Here is a 15,252-nt window from a genome sequence, read left to right as displayed (position 1 = left end):
TAAAAAGAGTAGAAAATTGTCAATGTTGTTCAGCAGTAGCTTCTTCTACATCTACCTGGAAAGTCAGAATTGATTAATGCTAATCACAGAGATACAATAAAACGGAAAAAGATAACTTATCTCTTCTAGCAAATCAAACAGATTTTTCTCTTATTTTAAATTATTCCAAACAGATTATATTTCTGTTGTAACAATGAATCAATTGTTGGAACAAATTTCTACATGAGGAAGACCTTGTATGATAATTTTCAATGGATGAACCATCTGTTGCAATATATGAATCATCTGTTACAGTAGATAGGTCGTCTGTTGGTACAAATAAAAGCGGCACGGAGAGTTGTTTGGTTTGCTAAAATAGACGATACATATGTTGCAACAGATACTTTATCTGGTGCAATAAGTTAGTCAACTGTTGCAACAGATGTATATATATGTTTGATAATTTTCAGCAGATGTGTCATCTGTTGAAACAGATATCTGTCTGTTTGTTTTGGTAGTTGGAACACATATATATTCACCTTCTTCAGCTCGTGCTGCTCTCTTTTGGACATTGTACATTACTCAGTGCAACACATAGACAGAGGAGTTACAATTTCACTTTTTGGATGCTTGATAATGCCCTGGAAATCACTCACTTTCTCCTCTTAGCCCGAATCTCTAATGGAGCAGATGGAAATAAAATCCTCTTTGATGGAATGAGATCCCTCTTAGATGTCAATTCCTTTATAGAGGCAGTTAATGCATTAATAGCATTAATCACTACATCATGTGTCGCCCTGCAGTCTTGACATTTACATGCAGAACATTCGCTGGGAAAGGTAAAATTTGTATAACCAGTATGATCATACTCATAATGGTTTGCTTTAAATACTGTAAGAGGAGCATCATTAGTACCACCAACAGCACCACTACCACCACCAACAGCTTCGTCACCACTAAGACCATCAATAACAGCAAGCCCACCCTCCAAAATTATTTTTCTTGTAATGGTTGTCGCTTCAAACAATTTTATTTTTATTTTGTCGATGACTTTAGGGTTCGATAAAGTTTGCACTGATCGTAAAGTAAGAAAAAATAGCATCTTCAACTCTCCATTGGTCGGAACTAGCGACGGATGCACAATCTAACATAAATAATTACATATATTAGAATGATGATTAGATCATTAAAAAAAATTATTAATTAAAAGAAAAAATTAATTATAATTATACTTACTGCATCCTTCGGGGGGTTGAAGAGATCAAGAAATTTTGCATTTTTATTAGTTTTGGTCGACAACCATCTCAAGATTCTTGTATAGGAAACTCCTTCCTGATAGTTCACTTGTTGTCTCAAATAAGGAATGACTTCAAATGCCCAAGTCTATAAAATAACGCCAATAAATCAAAACCATTATTGAGTAAAAAAATGAATAATATCATAATAGAAGAAAGAAACATTTACCATGAAAGCCTATGAAAAGCCATATAAGTTGACTGTCTTTGGCGCTGATGGAGTCAACAAATATTTGACAGTCATTTTGAAGCTTTCATAACCCCAAGGATAGTTGTTAAACGCCTCAAGATCCTTGAAGAGATTTATTAAATCGAGGCTTATGTAACCAAGCATAATGACTGCTTGGGCTTCTTTGAAAGTCCTTTACCTTTCAACGTTTCTATCAAATTTTTGTTTTTGAAGTTTGGACCAACAATGGACACCAGGTCATCACGATCACACGACTTGCCTTTGTTTTTTTGGGGCGTGCGAGGTGCTTTTTTTGGGTTAGAATAGGTAAAACTTGAGAAGGAGGATAATATTTTAGTCCAGTAACTATGACAAATTCCTTCCAATCAAAACAAACAGGCATGCCACAGTAATTTATCCACACCTCATCTATCTTATCTTTGTTTTCATACATAAACCTACACTTGAGCAGTTCATAAACCATTTTCATTTGGAAACGAGCATTGTTGTCCTCCGGCAAATCAAGATATTTCCCAAAGCAGCTGTCTCTGAAATAAGCATCCAATTTTTATTCTCGAAGTATTTTTCTGAAGGCGTCGAAAGATTTTCCCATAGATGACTTAACCACGAAATTACCCGTTAAATTTGTGGCACCATCGCACTGCATTCTCACCGGATAACTATCAATGCTGAAGGCTTTGACCAACTCTTCGGTGGAAGAGCTATTAGCATTTGCATCATCTCTTTTGAAACATTCCTCCTCCCCGTGTTCATCATATTCTGCTCCCGATTGAGATAAAGCTTGTAAAGCAAGCTCATAGAGTGGTGGATGTAGCCTAGCTGCTTCACTTATTTCTTTACATGGATTTGATTCGGTTTCTGTTCTTTTGGGAACCATATTATCTAAATTTAACAGAAACATAAAAAAATATAGTATAGTTGATTAATGCATCGTTAAAAAGGATAATACAAAATCAAATAAGCAAAATAGTAAAATAACAGTTGCAATAGATCACCGATCTGTTGCACCAGGTAGTATATCTGTTGCAACATATAACCAATCTGTTGCAGCGGATAAGTAATCTGTTGCAATAATACAAAATATATCACTCATCTTTTAAGATAGGTGAATGGTTTGTGCAACAAATTACACATTGTTGCGATATATGAGTGATCCATTGGGATAGTTAAATAACCTATTACAGCGGATGAGTAATCTATTGCGATAATACAAAATAAATCACTTATCTATTGAGAAAAATGAATGGTCTGTGCAGCAGATCACACATCTATTGCAACATCATCTATTGCAACATATGAGTGATCTATTTGAACAGTTAAATAACCTGTAGCAATGGCTGAGTAATCTGTTATGACAATATAAAATATATCACTCATTTATTGAGAAAGATGAATGGTCTATGCAATAGATCACACATCTGCTGTGATATCATCTATTACAATATATGAGTGATCTATTGGAACAGTTAAATAATCCGTAGCAACGACTGAGTAATCTATTGCGACAATACAAAATATATCATTTATCTGTTGAGAAAGATGAATGATTTGTGCAACAGATCAAATATATGTTGCAACATATGAGTGATCTGTCAGAGCATTTAACTAACCTACAGTAACAGCTGAGTAATCTTTTATGATAATATAAAACATATCACTCATCTATTAAGAAAGATAAATGGTCTATGCAATAGGTCACACATCTGTTGCAACATATGAGTGATTTGTTGGAACAGTTATCAACGGTTAATATTATTTAGATTTCTTCCAACATAGGGTCGTCTATTGCGACAGATGAATGATCAGTTGAAAAAATCAAGTCTTGGACATTTCCTGTTGGAAGAGTTGATAGGATTTTATCCAACAGGAGGTTCATCTATTGCATCAGATCATTAGTCTGATGGTTTTTCTGTTGCATCAGATTGTTAATTAGTTGTATTAGATTTTTTTATCTGATGCTTAATCTGTTGCAACATATGGTAAATCTGTTGCATTAGATAGTTAATCTGTTGCATCAGATGATTAATCTGTTGCATCAAAATTATAATCTGATGGTTCTTATGGTGCATCAGATGATTTATCTATTGTATCATATGATAAATCCGTTGCATCAGATGGTTAATATGTTGCACCAGATGGGTAATCTGTTGGAGGATACAAAAAATAGTAGCACGATTTTGTTCAACAAAAAAATAGCAATTTTATCATTTTTACCAAGAACAAGAACAGAACAAATCAACCCAAATTGTTGTTTTATTTTTATAAATACAAACAATAAAAATCAAACTTCAAAAAAATACAACAAATAATAAAATATCATAATTCACTTCGAAAAGAGAAGCGAAGAAATCCAGAAATTAGGGTTTTATTCAGACCGCATTTTAAATTAATGCAACAAATATTGAAATTGTTAACCAATACTATAAGAGAAGTTGGCTCAAGTTCCTCGTTTTCTTCAAAACTAAAAAGGCCATAAATTTTTACCTGTGAAAGAAGAAAAGGAACGATGAAGAATTCGAAGTTGTTGTGGCCGGAGAGCAAGGCTGTCACGTCGATTGAATTTTGAAGTCGAAAAGGAAATCGAAGCCCAACTATTTATAGTCAGATGTTGAAGTCGCCGAGGATTGAAATGAGAAATTTGCAGAACAGTTAGGTGAGAGAGAAGTTGTCGAGAAAGGGATAAGAGACAGGTTGATTTGAATTGAAGAGGGGAACTCGACGCCCAACTATTTATTGCCGAAGGTAGAAGTCATCGGGGGTTGAAGGGAGAAATTTTGCAGAACTGTTAGTTAGGAGAGAGTTGAGAGAAGCTGTCGAGAGAGAGGAGAGAGTGGTTGATTTGGATTGAAGAGGGGTGTGTGTTGGGTTGATTTGTATTTTTGAAAAGATTAGAAAGTTTTGAAAATATTAATCAAGTCCATAATTAACTTAATCAAGTTTCCTAATGATGTTTGACCCTTTAAGTTGGTCAATGTCACAAATCCTTCATTCAAGACTTAAAAGACACCTTTCCTTCAATTTTCTCTAGTTACCATTGATAGCTTGAAACATTAAGTAAAAAACTTTTTGGCCACAATAGTAAAAAGTCCTATTCACACTATAAACTAGTTAATTTTTAGATATTTTTGCCCTTTTCATCTTAAATTTAAATTTTTAATACTCTCTCCGTTTCATATTAGTTGGCCCCTATGGACTTGACACACCCATTAAGTAAATATTAATTAGGGGTTTATTTTACCAAATTAGCCTTATTAATTATACTGTGAAAATATAAATTTGAGTAAATACACTTTGTTTAGTCATTTAATGTTAAGGGTAGTATTGGAAGAACATAATAAAATTCTCTTGATTTCATCAAAGGAACAACTAAAGTGAAACAGATATTTTTAGAAAGAGGGTCAACTAAAACGAAGGGAGTATTACTTTATTTAATAACCATTTTTCAATACATTGAAAATAATCCCAAAACATGAGAATGAACAATATAGTTAAAATTAAGGATCATGGATTTGAATTGGCAGGTCATGTTATTAAATTATTTTTTTAATAGTAGATCTATTTAAATCATCAAACTTATTAAGTCAAAATTATATTCTTATTCTTTTATTTTAAAATATATATTAATTTATTACGAAGAACTTTTCATGCTTAGAAATCTTTTATCATTACTTAAACTTTCAGTTTTTTCTAAAGTCATTTTGTGGGAATACACTGGGTTTGTTGTTGTTGTTGTTGTTGTATTTTCTTGAATTATTATCAATGTTTCTAGAGTCGCTTATAAAAATCACTTTTCATTTTTGCTAAGATAATAATGTCACTCAGTTATTAATATTTTTCTCAAAAAATCACTAAATACCTCAAAAGTTCCCTCTTCTTCTAAGTAGCATGTTATATCAGTAAATCATCATTTTTTAAAAAATAATAAATATATTAACTTAGCAAATTCATTTAACCAAAATAAATAATTTTATTTTTAAAAAAATATATAATTTATTAAGAAAAAATTCTCATACTATTTTCCGAGATGAGCATTCAGATTTTTATATATAATTGTCTACAAAGATCAGTTGTTTTTTTAAGGAAAATAATATCACTAAAGTAAATAACTTATCTAGAGATTTTAATTTGCATGTAAAAGTGTGTTGAGTTGTCGTTAATGAAATATTTACCAGTTCTAAAGTGTGTTGAGTTATCGTTATTGAAATATTTTACAAATTATAATTAATTATTATTTAAATATATAGTTTAATAATTTGATCCCCCCTCCCCCCGCGATACTCCTCCTCCTTAAATTAACACCCCTACCTGACACATTTTAATGATCTATAAATCAATATTTTGGTGTAAATTAATGTTTTTTATTCAATAGGAGGAAGGAGGACAAATTTAATCTAGTTGATGGAATTTGGAAGGAATGCATTTTAAACTATTTTTAATATGTTAAGGGTATTCTTGGCCCTTAAGAACTTGAAGAAAAAATTCTTTTGGCCACGATGGCCACAATGATATTTGAATGTTTATTCACACTGTAACTCAAATTTTTGGTTACATTTTTACCCTTTCTCAATAATTTATTAACTATTTTCAATATGTGGGATTTTTTCAATATATGGGGATTGAACTTTTTTTTTTGTTCACTTTACTTGGAAGAATTATATACAAAAATAATTGGATAAATGTCATTTTTTTCTTTTAATGCTAAGTGAAGAAATTTAGAAATATTAAATAACTTATGATAATTTGTATGATCGAATGACTTTGGTTAATATTAATTTGGCCTTCCAATTATATTTGAAGTTTTATTTAAATATGTAGTATAATTTTACTCCTTTATTTTTTGTAAATATGATCTCTAATTAAGTAATTTTATTAATTATTATGTCTAACTAAATTTAAATTACGCATATAAATACTTTCAAATATAATTTAAATATACTTTAATAATGACAATCAAAATCCAAAACATTTTAGACATGATATATATATCGACATATTATAAAAATCATAAAATTATATAGTTGATATGTGTTAACTATTGCTATTTGCTAGCAACAACCCAAGAGAGTCACGTGTTAATGTCGTAGTCTTGCTCCCTTATGTTACGTCGATTTTGATAATTTTCTATCATTACTTATATTTGTTATTAAAATAATCTCTAATAAAGTAATTTTATTAATTATTATGCTTAAATAAATTTAAAATACATATTTATATAAATTTCTAATATAATTTAAAATATTCAATAACAACAGTCAAAACTTAAAATACTTTAGACATGATTTACATTTACACGATATACAAATATTAAAAATCATATAATTCATATGTGTTGACCACAGTTAACAACGACCCAACAAAGTCACGTATTAATGTTGTCGTGTCTTGGCGCTATTATATTACGTCAATTTGATAACTTGTGATCGAATCATTACTTATATTTGTTGTTAATGTTTGATTAAGATTTTCAAATATTTTAATCACGACAGTCAAAATTCAAAATACTTTAGCATGACAGACATCAACACATTATAATAATAATAAAATCATTCAGTTCATACGTGTCAATCCTACATATATATTATTACTATTATCACACACATTAGACAAAAAAAGTTATTTTAGGAAATAAATAAATTATACATTTGCTAAATTTTTATTTTAAATTATTCCCAAATTAAAAATAAAAGAAAAATAACAATTTAGCCTCTTTCATTAAATTTTTTACGAATTAAAAGGTGTCGCATGGATATTTTAATTAATTTTATCTCTTTAATTCTTTATAGGGGTGGTATTGATTATGTTAGTTTTCATTTAGTCGGTTCAATTCTTTCAAATTTTTTTACTATTTTAATTTTTTAAATTCCTACTTTTTAATCTAAATTTTTTATTTTACATTATTTATGTTCCTTTTTATTTCTCAATCATTACTTCTTGTAATTTAATGTTATGTCACATATTTTTATTTTTTATTTTTTATTTCTTCATCTAGCATAACTAATTAACTACATTACTATTTTAATTTTTGAATTAAAGTAGAATTTTATTGTTGAACGAGTTTATAGACTCATATTTTCTTTTCTTTTGATTAAATTACGTGGGTCGTGAAAAGTCATCAAAAAATATGAATTAATTATTTTTATAATATTAGTTATAAATATACATTTATTTATTAATATATTTTAATAAATAATATACGTACCTTAAATATCAATTTAGCATCTTTTATAAGGGTTAGTTGCTATCAAATACGAGTCTTATTTTAGACATGGTGGACATCAATACAATATAGAAATTATAAAACTCATATAGTTCATGTGTGTCAATTTGGTTAACAACAATCCTAAAAAATCGTCCGCTAATGTTGTGGAGGGGCTTATGCTCTCTTGTTATGTTGATTTGATAACTTGTCAATTATTATTTATTTATGTTACTACTACGATCTCTAATTATTAATTATGTTTAAATCATTTTCTCTTATAATCACGATGTCCGAGCCAACTTGTAATAAATTTAAACAATATATTTAAATAATTTGAATAATAAATTACAAAATACTTTTAGACATAATAAACCTCGACACATTATAACAGATTCTTTTTAGTGAACGTGTCATAAGCTTACTCCTATTTAAAAAAAAAATAAAAAAAAATCAAATTCTATTTTCTCTCCTGTTTACTACGGCGACGAAGAAGTAAATTAGAATCCTAAAACTTATACAGTTCACATGTGTCAACCCCAGTTAATAACAACTAAAAGATATCAAGACGCATTAATGTTATAGTCTTGGACCCCTATATTATGCTGATTTGATAATTTGTGAATCATTACTGATATTTGCTATGAATATGTCCTTTAATTAAATATTATATTTAAATAAATTTAAATTCTATTTAAATAATTTAAATATAATTTCAAAATATTTCAATATCGGCAGTCAAAATTCAAAATACTTTAAACATGGTAGACATCGACATATTATAAAAATCATATAGTTCATATATTTTGATCCTAGTTAACAACAACTCATGAGAGTCATGCATTAATGTTGTCGTCTTACGTCCTTATGTTACGTCGATTTTATAATTTGAAAATTAGAATTTATATTTTTTATTAATATGATCTATAATTAAGTAATATTATATTCAAATAAAATTTAAATTATATATTAAATAAATTATAAATATAATTTAATATATTTCACTAGCGGCAGTCAAAAATCAAATCATTATATCCATAATAGCTATTGACACATTATAGAAATCAGGAAAATCACAAAATTCACATGTGTGGACCCTAGTTAACAACAATTAAAGATATCAAGACATATTATTGTTGTAGTTTTGTACCTCTATATTACAATAATTTGATAACTTGTGAATATTACTTATATTCATTATTAATATGACCTCTAATTAAATAGTTTTAATTAATTATTATATTTCAATAAATTTAAACTGTATTTAAATAATTTATAAGCTAATTTGAAAATATTTCAATAATGATAATCAAAATTCAAAATATCTTGGACATGATAAATATTGAAACATTGTACAAATAATATTTTTCATATTTGTTAAGCCTAGTTAATATTTTAAGAAAAACACTTTTATGATAAACTTTAGAATTGAATGATTTTTATATAACAAATAAATAAATTCAGGTGATAAGTTCAAAATTTAGTAAATCATTGACGACCTTTACTCAAAAATATTTTAAAGAATTATGATCAATATATAATAAAATTAGTTTTAAAATTTGATGGAAAAAAAAAGACTCAAGAGAAATAGAGGGAGAAGCACGAAAAAACGGAAGGTAGAAGATGAAGTTTGGTGGGTCTCCTATTTTAAAGTTAATTAAATATTTTTCTTCCACATTTAATGATAGTCATAATTTACCCAACATAAATTTTAGTTGCACTTAAATTTCAAATCTAGAAGATAGGAAAATGTTAGTATTGTCTTTATAAATTTATGGTCATTTATGGGCCAAAAAATTGTGGCCATTTAGCAGTTTCCATATTTGCTTCTCCTCGTGACTGGCCAAGTAACAAAAATATCGTATTTTCTAATGCACATTCTTACAATTTTGATTAGAACTTGTATGAATGGGCTTATAAAGAAGGATAGTTTCAAGTATCTTGGGTGACTTAATTAGGGGAAGAGAGCTAAATTGACGAGGATGTCATGCATCGTATTGATGCAGAGTGGTTGAAGTAAAGGCTCGCTTTAAGAACTTCCACATCTAAAAGTTAAAGATGGCGAAGATAAGGATGTTGAAATAAATGTGTGGACTTATCAGGAGAGATATGATTAGAAATGAGGTTAATCGAGAGAAGGTGGGAGTGCCTTCGGTGGAAGACAAGATACAGAAAGTGAGGTTGTGATGGTTCGGACATGTGATGAGGAGGTGCATGGATGCTCCAGTACGAAGGTGTGAAAGGCTGACTATGGATGATTTTAGGCAGGGTAGAGGTAGACCGAAAAAATATGGGAGGGATGTGATTAGGCATGACATGACGGCAGTTACAACTTACGGAGGACATGACCCTTGATAGGAAGGTGTGCAGGGGCGGACCCACATACATTTTTCGGGTGCTCAAGCACCCACTAAACTCACGTAGAAGAGGTATAATTATATAAGAAACAGTGAAAAATGGTAAAATATATAGAAAAGCACCCAGAGAACAAAAGCATGGCTGGGTACACTGGCTTTAAGCATAACTTTCATGTCTCCCATCCTGGGATCGAATAAAAGCACCCACAACCTAAAATTGTTGGGTCCGCCACTGAAGGTGTGGAGGATGCGAATTAGAGTAGAAGTTTAGTGAGTAGGAGTGTGTTGTAACAATAAGGAGGAGGGCTTTGTTTGTATCATTTTAAAAGCGCCCGCAACCTAAAATTGTTGGGTCCGCTACTAAAGGTGTGGAGGACGCGAATTAGAGTAAGAGTGTGTTGTAACAGTAAGGAGGAGCGCTTTGTTTGTATCAGTGCCTGTAGTTTTTTGTTCGTAGTGTTCTGATGATGTTTGTGATCTTAAATAGATAGTTTATAGTATTATTTTGACGGTATTTTATTTCTTTTATTATCTAGCGGTGTAGTGTTATCGCATTTTGCTGTTCATTTTTATGTTTTTTGTTTGATATACTGTTATCTGTCCTGAGCCGGGGGTTTATTGAAAACAACCTCTCTACTGGTACTACGTACGCTTTATCCTCTCATGACTTCACTTGGTGAAAATATGCTGGATATATTGTTATTGTAAAAAAAAAACATACTCAAAACATTTTTTATCTTATAATTCGCCTTTACTAGGAAATATTTAAAAGTTATCTCGACTTGAAAACAATAAAACGAATCTATCCAAGCAGGCTTTTGTGTGTCAATTAAAAAAGATAATGTCTTTTTGAACTATTGCAGCAGATTTTTCCATTTGCTTTGGCTTTTCTTTCGTTATTTAGCCTTGCATGGTTGAACTTTGTCAATCAATCACATCCTCTTTTCATTATATCTAAAAAGGTCAAAAATAATTGAATGCTTTCATTCATGACAAAGAGAAAAAAGCATGGTATTTTGTTTGCATGCTGCTTTCTCATCATAAATTTAAACTAATTAAAGCCAACAACAACAAGTACCCACTAAATATGCCAAACAGGATTTTGGCAAACTTTAAGGATCAAGTAACCAAATTGTATGACACTGTCTTCTTAATCTGTTCCAGAAGACTTTTTTGTATTTAAAAAATTATAGTTTTATTAGAATATCTTGATTAACAATGACACTCTTTTCCTAAAAGTAGACATAACATGGTATTTTTGACATGATCTTAAATAAAAAAGTATGGAAATCGAAGATTAAAATAAGAAGTTAGTAGGTAGCCAAACAATTTCGCCCTTTGTTATGGGAGAGTAATTCTAGTTTAGAGCACCTTGTCTGCTTAAATACTTATCATTATTATTATTGTCCTACAATTAACTTATTCTTTGCATTATCACTATTAGGGGTCATTTGGTAGTGTATAAAAATAATGCAGAACATGATATATTAGTAATGTTGCATTTTTCTTATGCAATGTTTGATTTGGTGTATTAAAAATAATATGAATTGTATAATTTTTTTAAAAAGGATTTTATATCTTTGACCAAGCTAATGTGTCATTAGAAATCATTGAATTGTTACGTAAACCATTGATTTTGAGATATTAATAATATACACACTTCATTACACAATAGAGTGTATAACTAAAAAACAAAAATACCAAACAAGATGTTAGTAAACACAAGACTAATGCATGTATTATTCTTTTTAATATACTCCACCAAACGACTCCTTAGTTCTTTACTTGAGTTATCTTTATTGTTTTGATGTCAGAACTTTAATTATTTTACATTTTCGCTATAACTTTAACTCTTGATATTACTTTAGCTCTTACATTTATCGAACTAATTTTTGAAAATTCTTTTTGAGGGTTTATTGAAAATAAATTTTCTATCTCACACGAGATAAAAATAAAATATATGTACACTCCTTCCCCTCCAAAACTCACTTAAGGGATGATACTGTATATATATGTTATTATTGTTGCGCTCTCGTGCAAGCATAACACTGTAGTTATGTTCAATATCACAAAATGTTAGAAAATGGTTCTTTTGTATTACTCCCTCTCCCTATATGTGATCGCCTCAATAAGTCATAAAACTTTATATATTTATATATATGGTTATGCTCATAATCAGAGAAGACAATTTTTTTCTGTATTTAACTTAATAATTTTATAGACAAATTAAAATACGGACAAAAGTTTTTTCAAAATTTGAACAGAAAGTAGATAATTAAAATACTATATTAGGAATTAAGATATTTCATTAAAATATGACTTAACTCAAATATTTAAATAAAATATTTTGATAAATTTAAGAAATCATCGATGTATTAAGTCTTTAATTTATTTATAAATAATATAAAAAAAGATTCACATGCTTCCACAGCCAGCCACTAGCAGCTGCCATGTGTTGGGATCTGAGTTGGCAAGACAAGAAGCACCCATATAACCACTCACCATAAAGTATCCCTCAGGTCGTTTGGTGTAAGAGATTAAAACACATAATCTTGAGATAAAATAATAGTTTTGAGATAAAATTTTTGGTGCCTTATCTGGTTGTCTAGTTTAGAATAATTTATCTCGAGATTATATAACTTTTCATATATATATATATATATATTACTACTATATATAAGAGAGAACATGAGATTTTGATAATCCTCACATCAAATTTTTTTGTTAATTTTATCGCTAATTTAATTTTAATTACTCTACAATTTTTTTTATCAATTTTGATAAATTTGAACAATGATATAAGTTTATTAAATGTTACAAAAGTGATGAGTCATGCAAAAATGATAATGACACCATAAAAAATATTTGTACAGTCAAGTTCAAAATTGCTTCCAAGGATTTATTGTCTTTCTATTTTGTAGAAATATTTATTAATCTTACTTCAATTTTTTATTTTTCTAACAAATTTATCATGGACAAGTAATTAAAGTATCTTGACATTCCCTTTCTAACTTAGTGCATGCTTGATTATTAAATAAAAAATTATATTTTATATATAGCTAAAAATGTTTGAAAATTTAATTTTAAAAAAATATAATTTAACTCTCCAAACATTAATGATATTAAATAATGAAAAATGAGAGTACTTCTTTTTCACATTTTTTAGTGATGGATTCTTTTAACAAAAAATGGAATTATCAATATTTTATAGAATTTAGGACAAAATAAGTAGTTTAACATGAAATAATAAAGTTTCATACACGTTTAAGAAATATCAACATAAATTTCTTAACATGTATTTTTGGGAAAAAGAAACTACTAAAGTTAAAAAAAAAGGTAACTTTTCAATTTCTTTTGTATGTCTTGATATGAAGGAAAATCTACAAAAATATTTTGCTGAACCAAGTTTTTTTTTTTTTTTTTATAATTTTCCAAGGTATCTCGACAGCCGACAGCCGTGAGACTAATCCTCCGTTCCTCGATCAGCGTATTTTGCGGTAGGGAACCAAGTTTTTTAATTAGTTAAATTAAATTCTATTGTAATTTATAAGTTAACTTTACTAATGTTATCATACAACACTTTTCAATGTTAAATATTTATTATATCACTTTGAATGTTAGAATTTTTTTTATAATAAATGAATTAATTAATATAGGTTTAATTGAAAAAAACTCTATTGAGGAAAAAAAATGATGAAGTTAGTTCAACATAACATAAAACTTAATTAAGCTAAATTAAATAAGGTGAAGGATATTTTTATAAACAAACTATCTATTCTTAGAAAAAATGTAATGCATATTATTTTTAGTACCACAAATCAAACAACTACTAAAAAATAATATCAGGATAACTAATCTCAGCATAAATAATCTCAGTATAGCTAATCCCAGTATAACTAATTCCAGCATAACTTGTTTCCCAACCAAACGATCCTCATAGTGCCATATTTTAATCCCAAGTGTTCGAATCAATTTGTCAATATTTTAAATAATTTTATGATATTTTTTTTATAGATTAGTTTTAAAATTCATCGATTCAAGAACAATAAATTAAAATAGTATTATAAAGAAAGTAAATACAACAGTAAAAAAAAAAAACATCAACTAAAGTAATGTTATCAAAAAGATTTCACTATTTCATTTGGAGGTACAATGAAAGTAACAAAAAGATTAGTACTATATTCACCAAGTGCACGTTGTGACTTGAGTTAACCTCAAGTGACATCAGTAATATTCAATAATTAGATTAAAGTGAACAACTCTTTTTTCTTTATTCTCAATTTAAGATAAAGTTATTACCCTCAAAAGAAAAAGTTGAATTAAAGCTTAACACGTTAACTATATTTTTGCTGCACTTTTAAGAAAAAAACATAATTTTAAGCTTGGGCATTTAACAACATCAATCACATTCAACAAAGATTTCCTTACTCCCATTATCTTTTAAACTAATTTTGGATGAGTTGGCAATTTTAACATTTATAGATACACAATATTTTATGATTTATATTTTTATATTTAATACACAAATAATGTAAGGCCCTCAATATTTAGGTTGTCCAACTATTAATATTTTTAATTGGTCTTATAACATAAATATCCAATTCAACCAAGTGACTTAGTGATTAAGAAATTTTATCCCACAAAGTGTAGTAACCATTTTATAAATAATAATATCAAGATTAAATACTAAATTAGCACTTCTTTTTACTTCACCAAAACTCTTTTCGTAGTGTCAAAATTAAACAAAAAATAAAAGTTTATTCAATTTTATATAATTAAATCAAATACATATTTTATCCCAATATAAAGTTGAAGGTACATTTGATCATATTTAATTGTGAATATTAGCTAAAATCATGAAAATGTTCACGCTAAAACTATGAATTATCTACTATTTGGATAATAATCTCACATGATAATCTTAGCATATTTTGAATCAAAACAATCCCTAAATAATTTCATTTTTTTTGTAAATCCTGGAGAACAAAATTTTTGATATTTTTATTGATAAGGTAACAAGTCTAAATTGACTCGAACACCATCCCTTTGGATAATGATATAATAATTGAATGGGATACTATCATAATATTAAAATAAATAAATAAATAAATATATTAAATTAATAAATAATAATATATTAGGTATACTTTTATAAATAAAAATTTATAAAAATAAAATGCACCACAAATTTTATTATTACTTTTAGAGATTATTTTTTTTATAGACCATCGATTT

This window comes from Capsicum annuum, chromosome 7 (genome assembly GCF_002878395.1).
Source record: "Capsicum annuum cultivar UCD-10X-F1 chromosome 7, UCD10Xv1.1, whole genome shotgun sequence".
In the NCBI taxonomy this organism is placed as follows: domain Eukaryota; kingdom Viridiplantae; phylum Streptophyta; class Magnoliopsida; order Solanales; family Solanaceae; genus Capsicum; species Capsicum annuum.
Note: the sequence above shows the minus strand (reverse complement) of the source record.